The 16,889-nt window shown below is 32.6% G+C and overlaps 1 protein-coding gene across 6 annotated transcripts in view; it reads left to right on the top strand.

The window, feature by feature from the left end:
• AADAC (arylacetamide deacetylase) overlaps window positions 1-16,889 on the top strand; it is a 52,704-nt gene that overhangs the window by 20,160 nt on the left and 15,655 nt on the right. Inside the window, exon 2 of one of the 6 annotated variants that reach the window (XM_039857522.1) lies at window positions 7,351-7,418. The exons of the other annotated variants lie outside the window; for them this stretch is intronic. The gene's annotated coding sequence lies outside the window, so the exon portion shown is untranslated. The remainder of the gene's footprint in view (window positions 1-7,350; window positions 7,419-16,889) is intronic. 6 annotated transcript variants of the gene reach the window in all.

Genomic DNA, 16,889 nt, shown 5'->3' with positions numbered 1-16,889 from the left:
AAAACCGTAGCATTCCTATACACTAACAATGAATTTTCAGAAAAGGAAATGAAAAAAACCCACACATTTTTTTTGCAATTACAACAACAACAAAAAAATAAAATAGCTAGGAATAAACTCAACAAAGCATCTGAAGGACTATACACTGAAAACTATGACACATTATTAAAAGGAATTGAATAAGAACAAAGAAATGTAAAGATATTCCATGTTAAAGGTAAAAATGACCTTATTACCTAAAACAGTGAACAGATTTAATGCCATCCCAATCAAAATCCCAATGGCATTTTTTAAAGAAATAGAGAAAAAAAAATCATCAGATTTGTGTGGAATCATAAAAGACTCCGAATAGCCAAAACATTCCTGAGAAAAAAGAGCAAGGCCAGAGGGATCACTTTGCCTGACTTCGAATTATACTACAAAGTGATAATAATCAAAACAGCGTGGTATTGGCAGACAGACAGACACACAGACTAATGGAACAGAATTGAGAGTCCAGAAATAACCCTCCGTATATGTGGACAAATGATTCTTGACAAAAGAGCCAAAAATATATACTGGAGAATAGGAAACCTCTTCAAGAAATGGTGCTGGGAGAATTGGAAAGCCACGTGCAAAAGAATGAAACTAGACTGCTATCTGTCATCATACACCAAAATTAACTCAAAATGGATCAAATACCTAAATATAAGACTTGAAACAATAAATTGCATAGAAGAAAACATAGGCACAAAACTTATGGACCTTGGTCTTAAAGAAGATTTTGTGAATCTGACCTCAAAGGCGAGAGAAGTAAAAGCAAAATAAATGAATGGGACTATATCAAACTAAAAGTCTTCTGCACAACAAAAGAAACCATCAACAAGACAAAGAAGTAACCAACTGAATGGGAGAGGATATTTGCAAACAATACCTCTAATAAGGGGTTAATATAAAAAATATACAAAGAACTCATGTAACTCAACAATAAAAAAAATCCAATTAAAAATAGGCAGGGGACCTGAACAGACATTTGCTCCAATTTTTATCTTTATCCATCCTATTCTTAACCCAGTCCTCAGAAGAGCATCAGTTTTATTAACTTCTTATAATCCATCCTTGTGAGTTTTTACACAAGTAATACCAATAACAAATACAAGTAATAAAAGACATATATTCTTATCCTCCTTCCAGTTTTACATAAAAATAGCACAAAAAGTATTCTGTTGTGGAAAGTAAGAGTGGTTGTGGAACGGGAAAGGGACAATTGGTCTGCTAACTTCATGCCCAGACACTAAAGCTATTCCTGGGGGAGATTTAGACTCTGCCTAAGAGGCTCAGGAAACAGAAACTTTCTCCCCCACAGTTAGCGCTTTAAGCTGAGTCATGCTACTGCTACCATTTGCCAAGTCTGGGAATGCTTGCATAAGGCTAAAAATCATTGAATGTCTTTATCTTTGGAATTGCCAGCTTTGTTATTTTTTTTACAGGTACACTGTTCACAATACGTATATACTAGCATATATACTCCATAAGGAAGCATCATAATAGTCTAACTCCTGATCTGTGTGCCTATATCACCCAAGATCTGCATATCGACATGCATATCAGAGCTGGCTACATAATTTGTAGTCTAGTGTAAACTAAAAATATGAGACTGCTTGTTCAAAAGGCAGGAGGAAAAGTGTAAAGATATTAAAACATAATGTTTTTTCTTTTAAAAAATTTGTATTACTTATGAAATATAATAGGGGTTATAGGGCATGTGAATAACAAGTTACAAGTTGCAAAAATATATGTTGATGTAATTTTATATAATACAATGAATAATAATGTTAATGTTTTCATTGATTATAAGATTTTTCTGGCTGGCTTTTTTGTAAATTCATTTATTAGCTCATCAAAATCTATACTTTTAGCAACTTTATTTTCAATTTATATAATTAAAAGTGAAAGTGAAATTAGTCAATCTTTGCAAATGCAAGGTTGAAATTAATTTTAATAATCTTAAATTTGAGAAGGATCATTTTGCTAATACAACTGTAAGAGCTGTGAAGAGCATTTTATTGACTGTAACAACATTGGGATACATCATTTCTGATCAATTATTTCAAAATATAAATTTCAATATATCAGAAATGATTATTCTTGATAGAATGAAATGTTTTATTTGTATGAAATCTTTTTAGAAGAAAAAGGAGAGGCTCTACAAGGAAATGACAAATTTTTTTAGAAAAGAAAATTTAACTCTTTAGAAAAAGATTTAACTCTTCATACAAATTAGTTTCATGTAAGTCTGAATTTAATTTTAAATGTACATTTACACAATAGAATTTTAACATTTCCTTTGACATTACCACAACTTGTGGAAGTTGTATAAGAAACTGAAGTTAGCTTAATTATTTGCATGCAATTCATTTTATTTTTGCATTCTAGTTCTAGTCCTCTATCTTCAATTAAAAAGAAAAATAATTTAAATGCCTTTCTCATTTAATAATTGTTTCATCCAAAGCTACATATGATAGTGGTATTTTCTAACAAATATATAACAATCTTTAAATTTATATTTTCTATTTCAAAGCCTGTGATTATTTGCTTTGCAATGATGCCGTTTTCAAAAAGACTTATTTAATGAATTCTTTAACTTATACTATGCTTTATTGCAATGTCTATGTGTGTACTTTTTTTGTAATAATTTGCTGACAGTTTAACAGGTTGAATACCCAGTTTCTGTTCCAGTGCTCAGACAGGAGATTTAATGTTCGTGGCATCTTAGAGTGAATGAAATGAGCCAGCTTCCCATGACAGTCTCTAGGCTGTGTCCTTGAAGATCCTCTCCTTTCTCTCAGGTCTCAGTGCCAGCGCCAGCCAACCCATCTGGGCCCCACTGTGGACTGCACTGCCCCATTTAGACATTTGAACACATGCTGGGTGGCCAGGCCAACTGATCTGAGAGCACACACTGACAGTTGTACACTTTGCCTGTAGATCTGAGCATCTAAAGTGATGTTCTTTCATTTATTTCTGATATTGGTAAATTGTATTTCCTTTTTTTCTAAGTAATTTAACTAGTTTCTTTTCAAAGAATCAATGTTTAATTTTGTTTTTCTATTTCCCATTTTATTGATTTCAGGGTTTTTTTCCCTTTATTCTTTCTTTCCTCCATACTTTGGGGTTAATTCACTCTTCTATTTCTAAGGTATTAACGGAGGAAGCTTAGATCACTTACCTTTCCTCTCTTCTAATACATATGCTTAAAGCTATAAATTTTCCTCCAATCAATGTTTCATCTCTACTCTACAAATTTTGATATACTATGGTTTTATTTTTATTCGGTTCTAAATATTGTTTTGTTTCCCCAGTGATGTCTCTTCCCTGACCAATGAATTATTTAAAAGTATATTATTTAATTTCCAAATATTTGGGGATTTTCCATAAATTATTATGATTCTGATTTTTATTTGAATTGTATGATGGACAGACTGTATTCTGTACAATTTCAGTCTTTTTTAACTTGAAATTTTTTTGCCCCAAATCTGTTGTTTGATAGTGTTTTACAAATCTATATGCTTACTGTTTTTCTGTTTACTTGCTGTATCAGTTAATAAGAGTGTTGATCTCCAACTAACAGTTTTAAATATTTCAATTTCTCTATTCAGTTTTTTCAGCTTTCTGTATTATGAAGCTGTTACTACATGCATACTCACGTAGGACTGCTATGTCTATTAAAGAACTGACCTTTTTGCCATTATGGAATGTCTGTATTTTTTCCTGGTTACATGCATTTTTTTAATGAATATGTACATTTCTCTTCCTTAACATTATTGTCTTCAGATTTCTCTTTTACCATCATTTTAATAAAATATGGAGAAATGAACAAAAATTAAAGTAGTGCTTATTCTACCATCCTATTTTATACTTATTCTTTTAGAATTATACACTTGAAAAATTAGTATTTTTCTTCCTTGGGGCCTCGGTCATTCTAGGCCTTTTATGAAACAATTGAAGTCTTGAAGTCATGAAGTCTTCAGTCCACTTTGTCTATTGCATTATTGGTCTATTTCTTGTTTTAATGAGTTTGTTGTGTATGCTAGATACTAGTATTTTCTTATTTAAATGTATTGCAAATAGCATTAGCCACACTGTGGCTTGTCTTTTCAATCACTTTATAAGACATTTTGATTAGTAGAGTTGTGAAGAATATTGTGACTATAAATTCTTAATATTAACCTAACTAAATTTATCAATATTTCTACCATAGTTTCTGAGTTTTCTTTAATACATGTTTATTTTTATTAAACTTCTCTTAAGGACTCTTTCCTCTCATTCATCTTCATGGACTCTGGAAATACAGGGGTAGCAAATACCTGCTCTTCTCTATGACCACATATTATTTTTTCCTCCAGGCTGAGTTTATTTAATCTTATTTAATAAAAAGGCTTTCTACTCAGATTTCCTTCTAAACTCTATTTGCCTTTCGAATCTCAATTCTAATACAAGTTAAAAACCTTTGCACTACCCAACATCTGTACAACTATTCCCTCAAATTTTACTCTTATTTATAGAAGGACATCATTTTATAACTTAGATCTTCCATGTGGCTCTGATTTTTTTTGAGGATGAGAAGTTTGCCTGATTCTGTGGGGGTATTTACAGCATTTAGCACAGAATTATATATTCTATAATAATATTCTTATTGAATGAGTGAATAAACGAGGATTGGTCTCACATCGCAATTCGGCATCTGAATTTCTATATCTTCTGGTGCTATCATGGCTGATTTTTCTGAAAAAAAAAGTAATTAAGTCTCTTTGGGTCATATTGAATATTAATTTGCATTTCTTTATTCAAAAACATTTTGACACTTAGGAGGTATGTGTGCACATGTGTGTTTTATTTTAAGCCTAGCTTGCTGAAATGTTGGGACTAAACCACTACATGGAATCTGTAATGTTTTTAGAAAGCTTTCAATGTATTCCGCCAATATCAGATGAAAAAGTAACCGTGAGAGATGCAACATTTAACAACATTCCTGTTCATATATATGTGCCAAAACAAGAGCCAGAATCATTAAGAAGGGGCTTATTTTATATCCATAGTGGCGGTTGGTGTTTGGGTAGAACTGGTAAATGTGATATGTTAGAAAATTCACTTTATAGTATATAATTGACTATTCTTTGTCATGATCTACAAATTAAGTATCATGTTTCTGCATCTGAAATTCATTTCTTTAATGAAACATGAATTAATAAACTTTTTAAAATCTCAGTCTAAATAAAAGTTTATTAACATTTGGAATTTAAAACATTTTCGTTACATAATTTATGAGAGTTTCTGACCCAGCCACTGACAGAAATTACAAGTTTTACAGGATGAAGATTAAGCTTCATGGTAAATATAAAAGTCTCTTTGCATTTTGAACTTGCCTACATATTGATGGAAATGTCTTCTTTTTCCTGCAAGACTCAAATAATACTTTTCAAACTATGCTTTTCTAACATCCTGGATAGAGGTAAAAAGACCATACGGATTTCATTTAGTGCAATTAAATGTTAAGATATAATCTGCTTTCTTCGAATTGTCTCCTGCTTAACAGTATATAACTGAATAATGGGTAGTCACTTTTTCATTTTTTTTTTCTTCAATAACATTTCTATCCCTTTTCCAGATCAAAATGTGCTCCAGAAAAATACTTTAGTTTTTATGCTGAAGTAAGACATTTTGTATTTTTTCTCTGTGTCGGGTATTACAGTGGACAGGATAATTGATTAAAAGTAGAAAGACTCTGTTCAAGGCTCAAAGTCCAGAGTCCTGGGAATACGGTCTACAAGAATGGGCATACCACTTTGCTCTGGGGGATCTGTGCACTTTGTGAAGTAAGCAGCCAGAGGAAGTCCATACAGGTTGGGTGACTTAGGGAGTTCTGAAATGTAGCTAGTTTAAAAAGTGGTGAAAGAATAGTGACTTAGTCATTCCAAGTGATTAAGGATCCTCAGAGATATAAGGGAAATGAAGAGAGAAGATCATTTCAAGAATGGTGTAGTGGCAGAATGAAACAGTAGAGGAATCCTGAAATATTGAAAGAATTGTTCATGAGCTTGGACATTTTTATTGGTTGTGTGAAAGCAGAAATTACGAATAGTAGGATGCTAACTTACTTATGATGAGTGAATAGTGAAGATGATGAGGAATTTAAAGCAGTGATTATAGTCTTTCAAGAAGCTTTATTGAGAAGGAAAAATGAGAAATAAGAAGTCAGACAAAAAGAAAATACAGATGTGGTAGTGAGTATTATATTTTTATATTTTAGTATGCGAGGCATAAATATGTATGTAGATTGAATTAAAAAAAACAAACAAACAGTGAACAGCAGTATGCTAAAGAAATGAGGATGATGACTAGGGCAGCAGAAATGCAATGATGGGGATCTAGAGTGAGATCCAAAGGCAAAGGATTGCCAACACACAGAAGAAAATGGGGCAAGTCTTGCTATGAGAGAGAAGCTTTCAGTGGAGAGATTTTATGTTGGCAGTGGAAATGTAAAAATTGAGAGAGTACTACTCAATAATACCTATGAATAAGAGTTGTCATCAGCTGCTATTGATAAAGCTGTGTTTCCAAAATTTTTTACAAGTTTATCCTTCAAATGGCCCTACTGTTCACAGTTTTGCTCTTCAAACATTTTGTTAAACTGTCCCCATGTGAGTGCCAACCCTCAACACACACACACACGTGCACACACACTCCTTCTAGAAAACATCCATATAAACTTGCAGTCTCCATTCAAATCCTTTTAAAATTCTTCCCAGAACCTCTAGGCAGATTAATGAGGGATTATTCTTATATTTCAACACTACTCTCTACTCACCTCAGTTAAGGCAACTATATTCTGTGTTTCTCTTGTTGACCTATACATGTTCTCTGACTTTAAGGAGCTTACATCTATCTGCCCCAACCCCTGCAGATAGATGTAAGCTCCTTAAAGTCAGAGAACATGTCTCTTCAAATTTGCATTCCCAGTCTCTAAGTGCATGTCAATCACATAGTAGACACCTAAACCAAGCTAATTTGAAATAGACTACTTGGAAATGTGTGGCAAATGGAAAGGAAAAATGATCAAGGGCAAGTGAAAGAATCACTGAGAAGAATAATTCACATTCTATTGAGATGTAAGTATGTGCATTGGTTAACATTAGTATTATGTCTTAAAATTAGTATTAGTATTAAAATCTAACCTAGTATTAGATTTTCTTTATACATATAGTATTTCAAAATAAATAGAAGAAATATAAAGTCATCAATGTAAACTTTATTCTTAATGGTATCATTTTTTAAATTCATATTACTATTTAACTATTTTTTTTATTTCAGCTCTTAATAACTATGACCTCTGTCAAGATGGATGATAGATGGACTGATGCAGTCATCATATCAACCAAGTAAGAGCTGTGTTGGTTTGATTTTAGGCCAGATGCCTTACATACCAAGATTCAATCAACCATATGGAGTGCTTTATTATGTAAAAATTAATTACATCAGTGATGACACAGTATGGACAGAGAAAACTAATGTCAGAGGCTGTCTGGACCAGGATCAGAGAGAAATGGCATGTTCACATAGGTCAAGAAATGAAGGCAGGAAAGACAAGAAATGTTCAAGTAAAATTGACTCTACCTCTGGTTTTCTTTCCTTATTAATTAGCAGAGTATTAGGGATAAAGACTGTGGAGACAGAGGACTGAGATAAAATGGCGGCTCTGAAAATTGGTAATTGTGTGACATTTTAAAGATATTTCACTTCAAATAATAATTATTTGCACATTTAAGCATCGATATGAAGATTAGATATTATAATACATTTACAGTGCTTGGAATGGTGCCTAGCACATAGGAATCTATTGATGAAAGCAACTATTACACAAATTAATGATGAAATTTATGACAGAATATATCTGAAATTATATTCTAGAGGATACTTTAGGAAAGTGGAAAAAGGTTTGAATTTTCTATAGAACATACTCTGTGAAAACTAACTAAACTTAAACCTAAGAAAAAGCAGAATCTAGGAGCTATAATAGCAAGTCACATGAAATATTTTGATAAAGTTGAAAAAGTAATTCTGCAGATACAAAGAAGGAATATGATTATTTAAAAAGATGTAGCAATTACCATAAAAAGTCATTCTGGAAAAATTTTATCAAGGAAAAGATAGTAGTTAGACAGTATTTCTAAGATTAAAACAAATATTACATCAAAATTTTAATCTTGTTTATAAAAATGACAGTTTAGTCATCACCAGTCAATGTCATGATGGAGAAAAACATGACTTCCAATTCATAGAAAACATCCAAATATCATGTTAGTAAAAAATTTTTACCTTTTTACTGTTTTTGTGTTGGGAGTACGTGCCTTGTCTTGATACACAAGTAAATTAATGATCAAGGAAATGTTGTTTTTTTACTTACAGCTACAAACTAGCCCCAAAAGTGTCATTTCTCAGCTCAGTTTGAAGATGTATATACTACATTAAATGGTTTTTACACCCCAAATTTCTTGAAAGTTGATAATTCTGAAAACAGTGCTGGAGGAAATTTAGCTGCAGTCATGACACAGCAGGCAATATGTTCAACACTTTCATTTATTGTTTTCTTTCATCTTACATTCAATATTTGATTCATACGTTTAAATTATAATGTTTCAATAATTTTCTTTTACTTATATTGGGGACATTAAGAAGAATAATTTCATACTTTTAATATATCTCTTTTAATTAAAATACTAGTACAATTTCTTGTATACTAGACTGACCTTTTAAATGAGAGAAAAATCAAAAAATTATAGGAATAACCATAATTAGGAAGTCAGAATATTGTGTATATTCTGAGTATATCCAGAATATACATTCAGCATATTGTATAACATAATATAATATGTGTATATATGTTTGCCAGCATGAAATATAGGCCATCACTAGGAGAGAGATAACATGATGCTAAATGCTAGGTTTCAAGCTGTTCTTAAAAATATTTTTTTTTTTATTTGAACAATCAGAGTTGAAGGTAGCCAGTAACACAGACAAATAGAAAAATAAGAACCAGGTAACAGGAACACCCAGATATTCAGATATTGTTATAATTCGAAAAAATGTTTTAATGGAATGTGTCTAATATAAATAATATATTTTATGTGTTTATGAAAGGAAGAACTATAAAAAAGTGTTAAGAGAGATTTGAAAAATGCACAAATACATCTTAAAAGAATGAAAGCATTAAATATAAAAACTGAATCTTGAAATTAGTTTTTTTTAAAGATTTTATATTTTTAGGGCAGTTTTAGGTTTATAGCTGGAGAGAATTTAGCAGCAGCAGTGATAGAGCAAGTAAAATGCTCAGCATTTTCAAACTGGGAAGGTAAGAAATTTCAAATATAGCCTCTGCCTCCACAGACGCTTATTAACATCCCTCACTAGAGTGGTACATTTGTTACAATTAACTTAAATTGGCACATCATGATCACCCAAAGTCTTAGTTTACATTAGGGTTCATTCCTAACCATCCGACTTAGGTGGTTAGTACATTGACTGCAGTACAACAATATAGCAAATTAAAAGATAGATCAGAAAAATTATTTATAATGTTGTACAGAGATTGAAAGATAGAAAATACAAAATAGAGAGAATATATACCAAGAATATGGTGAGAAAGACTAATATGAGTATATTTTTCAAGTCAGAGGACGAAATAGAGGACTTTTTTTTGACAACATAATTCAAGAGAATTCACAACCCAGAATACTGGCACTTTGGATATTAGAGAAGATTTAGGATCAAAGCGGCAGGAAGAAATAAAGAACAGGAAGAAAGTGGTAAATATAAAATATAAATATAAAATGAAAACTGACTGTGTGATTTAAAATTAGAAAGAAATTGACATATATAATAACAATAGCCACTACATTGGGACTAATAAAAATATTAAAAGGTTCTAACAACTTTCTATTGTCCAAGAAGATAATAAGGATATAATTAATATTATACATTGGTAAATTAATAAATGTTACTTTAATCCTTAGTGTAGCCTATAAAAGCATTCTTTAAAAATGTATAGATAGAGGGGGAAAAAATGGCATAGATGATAGAGGCTCTGTTCATCCCTTTGGTGACCAAATCAAAGTTGTGACAGAAACAAGGAACAAACGGCAAGGAAAAATCGCCTGGGATCTTGATGAACAAGCCATACAACTAGAGAGAAATCCAAGAAATCACCTTGCAGCAGCAGAAGGTAGGATGGGGCGAAGACGCAGGGCTGCTGGGTCTCTAGCAGCTGAATGAGACAGAGGTGGAGGTACCGGCAGCGGCAGACGCCTCTTAAAGGGGCCACATCCGTGAGTGGATTTTCACGTTGATGGACTTCCTCTCTCTGAGTACCAGTAGCAGTTCGGCTGCACAGGGGGCCCCAGGGACTTACCAAGGGACACTGAGTTGTCGCAGTGAGGGCTGCAGGGAGACTCGCTCTGTACAGAAGTGCCGGTGGTAACCATTGTTTCCTGTTGAGCCCTCCCCACTCCCAGTGGGCAGACTCAGCGCTACTATAGCTGAGACATCATCAAACTGGATAACAGAGGTCACTCCATCCAGGATTCCCTGAAACTCTGCCTCCTCCCCCAACTCACAGCCCCACCCAAGCCACATCCAGGTATATCCTCTGTGAGTCAGATGCTCCTTGCTGAGCAGTGCCTAGACTCACACTGGAGGCAGCTGGCCTCCATTTCTGGTGTGGCCTTTTGAGGCGAGTATAAGCACAGCATCTGTGGATTGCTTGCTGAATCTTAACAGGTGGCTCCAGAGGGGCACAGGCTTGTGCTAAATTTGGCCTGCAGCTGAACGCCTCTCAGGACTGGGCCACTGGACACCTACTTCACAAATCCACACTAATAAAACTGGGAGACTTAAGAGCTTTGTTTAGTACATAGAAATAGACACAGAAAGGCAGCCAAAATGGAAAGACAAAGAAGCAGAAACCATATGAGAGAACAGAACAGAGATCCAGATGTAATAGAGTCAAGTAATCTAACAGATGCAGAGTTCAAAACACTGGTTATAAAGACACTCAACAAACTTAAGGGAAGTGTAGATAAATACAGTGAGAACTTTAACAAAGAAATAAAAAATATAAAAATGGAAATGAAAATTATAAAAAGAAACCAGTCAGAAAAGAACACATTATCTGAGATGAGGAATATAATTAAATGCAATAAACGGAGTGAATAAAGAAGTGGATCAAGTGACCTATATAAAGGATGGGAAAGCCAAGGACACTCAATCAGAATGGCAAGAAAAAAGAAGCCAAGACTATAGTAATAATTTAAGGAGCCTCTGGGACACTAGTAAATATAAAAATATCCATGTTAAAGAAGTACCAGGGAAGAAAAAAAAAAAAAAAACGTTGAAGAGCTATTTGAAGAAATAATGATGGAAAACTTCCCTAACCTGGTGAAGGAAATAAACATAAAACCCCAGGAAGCTCAGAGAGTCCCCAAAACCAGGAGCCCAAAGAGGCCCACACCAAGACACATCATAATTAAAATGCCAACGGTTAAATAGAATGAGAGACTCTTAAAAGAAGCAAAAGAAAAGCAGTTATTTACCTACAAGGGAGCATCCATGAGACTGGCAGCTGATTTCTCAAAAGAAATTATGCAGGACAGAAGGGCTTGGCACAAAATATTCAACGTGATGAAAACCCAGGATCTACAACCAAGAATACTTTACCCAGCAAAGCTATCATTTAGAGTTGAATGACATATAAAGAGCTTCCCAGACAAAGATAAGCTAAAAGAATTTATCATCACCAAGCCAGTATTACAGGAAATGTTGGAAGGACTTCTTGAAGAAAAAAATATATATCAAAAACAGGAACAAAGAATGGTAATAATTACATTACTATCAACAAGTACCACAAATAGAAAATAATTAAGTGCTCCAACCAAAAGATAAAGTGGCTGAATGGATAAGAAAACAAGACCCTTATATATGCTGCCTACAAGAGACTCACTTCAGATTAAAAGACACACAGACTAAAAGGAAAGGCATGGAAAAAGATATTGCCCTGATGGACCTAATGGGTGTTGTGCTGAAAAGGGAGGGATACAGAAAGACAAATATCGCATGATTTCACGAACATGTGGAATCTATAGAACAGAATCAACAACAACACCAACAAAAACAAAAATAAACTCATAGATACAGAAAATATTTAGAGGGATACTAAATAGGAGGGAATTGGGGGGACAAAAAAAGGAAAGAGATTAAGAGGTACAAATAAATAGTTGAAGAATAGACATGGAGATGTAGAGTGTAGCATGGGGAAGATGGTTAATAATGTTGTAATAAATATGTGAGGAGGAAATGGGGGTACTAGGCTTAGTGAGGTGATCACTTTATGAGTTATGTGAATATCTGACCATTATGCTACACAACTGAAACTGGTATATTATTGTATGCCAACTATAATTGAAAAAAAAGATCATTGTATTGTACAATGTAAATACAAGCAACTAATTGTCTATTATATTTCAATAGACAGAAAATGTACAAATAAAAAGATATCACAGTAAAATGGAATAATAAAATATTATTTCAAAACAATGTGAGACAGAGAAAAAAATCATATACCTTGTATGATTAAGAAAAAAGAGGAAAATCACGATAAACCAATATAAGGAATAGAAAAAAGACTATAACTAAATATCTTGCAGATAATAAAAATTTAATAATATACATTGAACATCTTTACTCAACACATTTAAATTTAGGTGAAATGGAAAGATTCATTAAAAAAAGAATAGGTGCAAGAAGAAATAAAAAATGATTATCTTATTACCAGGAAATAAATTGAATGGTAATTTTAATATATTTACACACACACACACACACACACACACACACACACACACACACACATTCGCTCTCTCTCTCTCTGTGTCTCTCTCTCTCCAGGATTAAACAGCTTCAAACACTAATTTTAACAAATATTTTTAAAAGAAACATTTCTACTCCTAAAACAATTTCCAAAAAATAGGAAAAGTTGCATTTTGAGAAGCTGACATACCTTGATTCTTAACCTGACAAGGCCATTTTGAGAAGTAAAAGTTACAGGCATTCATACTATGTACACAGAAGCAAAATCCTAAACTAAAATACCATCTTACAAAATTGAGCAACATATTTAAAAAATATATATCATGATTGCCTTGAGTTTATTCTAGTAGAGTGTGGTAGGTTTAACATTAGAACAACTATTAATACAGTTCTCCAAATTAATTATTTAAAGGAGAAAATCATATGATTATCTTGATAATAACAGTTCGTTTACATATAATATTCAGTATTTCCAAAGATGAAACAAATTAGCTAACCAAAAATACAAGTGAACGTCCTAAATTTGAAAAAGTATATAAACAAAAACACAGGAAACGTCATACTTAATGGTTACTTATTAAAAGTTTTCTCTTTTAAATTGGATATGCCCTACCACCACTTCTAATCACAACTGTACCTGAAGTCCTGGCCAGTACTCAAACCATTAAGAGAGCAATATTTTTTTTCAGTGTGCTAATAATCAGTTTGACTATTCTTGAGTATGCCAACGCTTCAGACATAAGTAATATAAAATTGGTAGTTTCTGGAAAAAGACAACCTTAGGAAAGTCTGACAATTATAACTAACTTATCCAAACATTATTATGTAAAAATAAAAATAAAAAAGCATGGGTTACAGATATATATTTTCTGATTGGTATGTACAATGATCATTTTGTCCCAGTAGCAAAAGAATATTGCAAGAAAATTAGCTTTGAAGAAAATTATAAAATTCTATTTTTCCTTAGAGTCTAGACCTAGAAAAAACAGAGCAGTGCTCAAAAAATTAAAAATTAATTGTTCCACATAATTTAGATTTATCCAAGATCTAACATAGTCTCAGCATCAGAGAAAAACAAAATAGCATTCCCCCATATCTCAATGCTTATTCCTATACTAATATATTTAAAATATTCTTAATAATGAAAAAGGGAATCAAATATGTACAAAGCTTCAGATTATGTCTGGGTTGTATAAGTATAAAATTCACATTATAATAAAAGATCCTCTTTTGCATTCTATGAAGAGACTGGTATTAATTTGTTTTGTAAATTAAAACATTTAAATTATGAACATTGAGTACTAAAAATTATTTAATATTAGGACTTATCAAGATGTTGTATATTATGTTGTATTTTTAGGGATTTTAAATTTAAGAATACATTTTTGCATTGTAGTTATTTTATTTTTTAAAGTGATTGATTTAAGCAAACATTGTCTCATTTTTTTCCGTTCTTAGGAGACCGAGATATCAAGATTAAACTCAATATCCAGTCTTTAATAGTATATCCTGCCTTTCAGACTTTTGATATGAATACACCATCATATCAAGAAAATTCACATTTTCTAGTTCTGCCCAAATCACTCATGGTCAGGCTTTGGAGTGAATATTTTACTACAGATAGATCACTCGAGAAAGCCATGCTTTGTAATAAACACATACCTCTAGAATTGTCATTAGTTCAAGTTTGTTAATTGAAGTTCCTTGCTCCCTGAGAAGTTAAAGGCCACATTTATAAGGATCCAACACATGATAGTTCAGAACTGGCTAAAAAATATCCAGGGTTTCTGGACATGACAGCTTCACCTTTTGCTGGCTGTTAACAAATTACGTGGTTTACCTCTGCCCCATGTCATCATTTGTCAATACAATGTCTTAAGAGATGATGGACTTCGGAATTCTGGAGCTCAGGTGATCCAAACCCACACAGAGGGTGTATTCTATGGAACAATCTCTTTTCTACAAATTAAAATAGGTTATAGAACAGCCAATCAGCATATTGGTTGGTTAGGTGAAAACCTGTAGTAAAATTTGATCAATTAGAAAAAACACAAGCCCCGATATTTCAGGAAAAAGGATAAAGACCCAATGGATTGTTAGGAATACACATTTTATTCACAAAAGTCTCCCTAAATCCATATGTACATAATAGTTGTTATAGTCAGTGAGTGATTTTTCTACATTAATCCAGGAATAATTCACTCACTTTTGTTCCTTAGAGTAGATTGATTTTATTTTTCTGTTATTGTTATTTTAAAATCTCTAGTTTTCTTACATTCTCCCTTTTTTCTTACTTGATAAATTTTACCATAGTTAGAAGAAACATCTGCTTTTTCAATACCAAAGCTTCACTCAGAATAATTTTAAGTCCTTGGAGAAGAGCCATTTACCAGTGGTGTGAATGAAGTTGTCACCCTTTCTAAATGTATTTGCCCCAGTTCGATATCACCTGTCTACCATTGTAAAATTCATTTCTTGATGTACAACCCAACTCCTTAGCTAGGATACCAAGATTTAAACAATTATATATTCAAGATATCTATGGATATCTTGATGTTTTGATGAAAGGATAGTGATGACTTTTCTGAAATATTTTCAACTCCAGAATTTGAAAAAAGTCTTTCAAAAGTCTTCTGTCAAATCAATCCATGACTGGTGTTTGCCAGTTGTTCATGCTGTTTACCTTAAAGGACATGATGCTATTACAGAAAAACAGCTTATAAAGCCAGTGCCAATGTAAATCGGAGGTTAGCATTCTAAAAAATACTTGCTTAAAGGAATCGGCATATTATTGCCTGTGGCACTTTCACATGAAACAGGTAAAATCATTGTCAAGGACATAAATGGATATGGATTGGACAAGAACAGAGGTACAGAGGCACAGTTTATATAACTGCTTTTATGTATATATTTTGTTAAATTTATACCTGAGTGTTTCATGTTTGAGGCTGTTGCAAATTATAATATCTATTTTTTGTAATTTTTATTTTATAAACGTTCACCTTTAGAATATGAAGCATAATTGGTTTTACATATTGATATTGTACCTTGAAACCTTGCTTAATTCACTTATTAGTTCTAATAGCTTTATAGTGGATGATTTATAATTTCCTATATAGGTAATCATGTTATCCGTAAAGAGTTTTAATTATTTCTCTCCAATCTACATGCTCTTTATGTCTCTTTCTTGCCTCTAGGATTCCCAATATAATATTGGGGGGAAAAAAGTGGTGAGAACATGCAAAAAAATACAGATATATATAATTTGATGAATGGATATACAAATGCATTACTTATTCATATTATCAGGATTTAGACATGGAATTGGAATCGTGCTAAATTTATCAAATAGGGGGAATGTGATACAGATAGATATTTATACAGGCATTAGAAATTTTATAAAACTGATCCCAGAGATTGGTAACTACCAGAAGCAACTGCACTCCCAGGGCTGGGTGAATAAAAGAAAAGAGATAGTATCTAGAAGGGCTGTTGCACAGTTCTGTGTTGAGAACTTTCAGGTATGTCACTTGGCTGATGTTGATGATGAAGGTGCTTGGACCTTCAGCAGACAGTGGTCTGGCTCTTGCTGAGAGTTCAAGAAGATGTTGAAATTAATGTCTCTGGCTATTAGAAGACTGCCAAAGCTTTTTAGTTTGATATAGCACTTTTTTTTTTCTTTTTCTTTTTTTTTTTTTTTTCTTTTTGCTTTTACTTCCCTTGCCTTTAAGGTCAAATTCATAAAATCCTCTCTAAGACCAAGGTCCATGAGCTTAGAGTTTAGTATATATGTTTTCTTCTCTGCAATTTATTGTTTCAGATCTTATATTTAGGTCTTTGATCCATTTTGAGTTAATTTCAGTGTACGGTGATAGGAAGCCATCTAGTTTCATTCTTTTGCTTGTGGCTTACCAATTTTCCCAGCACCATTTATTGAAGAGGCTTTCTTTTCTTATTGTACGTTTTTGGCTCTTTTGTCGAAAATTATTTGC

The sequence above is a fragment of the Pteropus medius genome, unplaced genomic scaffold, assembly GCF_902729225.1.
Source record: "Pteropus medius unplaced genomic scaffold, Ma_sr-lr_union100, whole genome shotgun sequence".
Taxonomy (NCBI): Eukaryota; Metazoa; Chordata; class Mammalia; order Chiroptera; family Pteropodidae; genus Pteropus; species Pteropus medius.
This window is presented reverse-complemented; position numbering and strand designations above follow the sequence as displayed.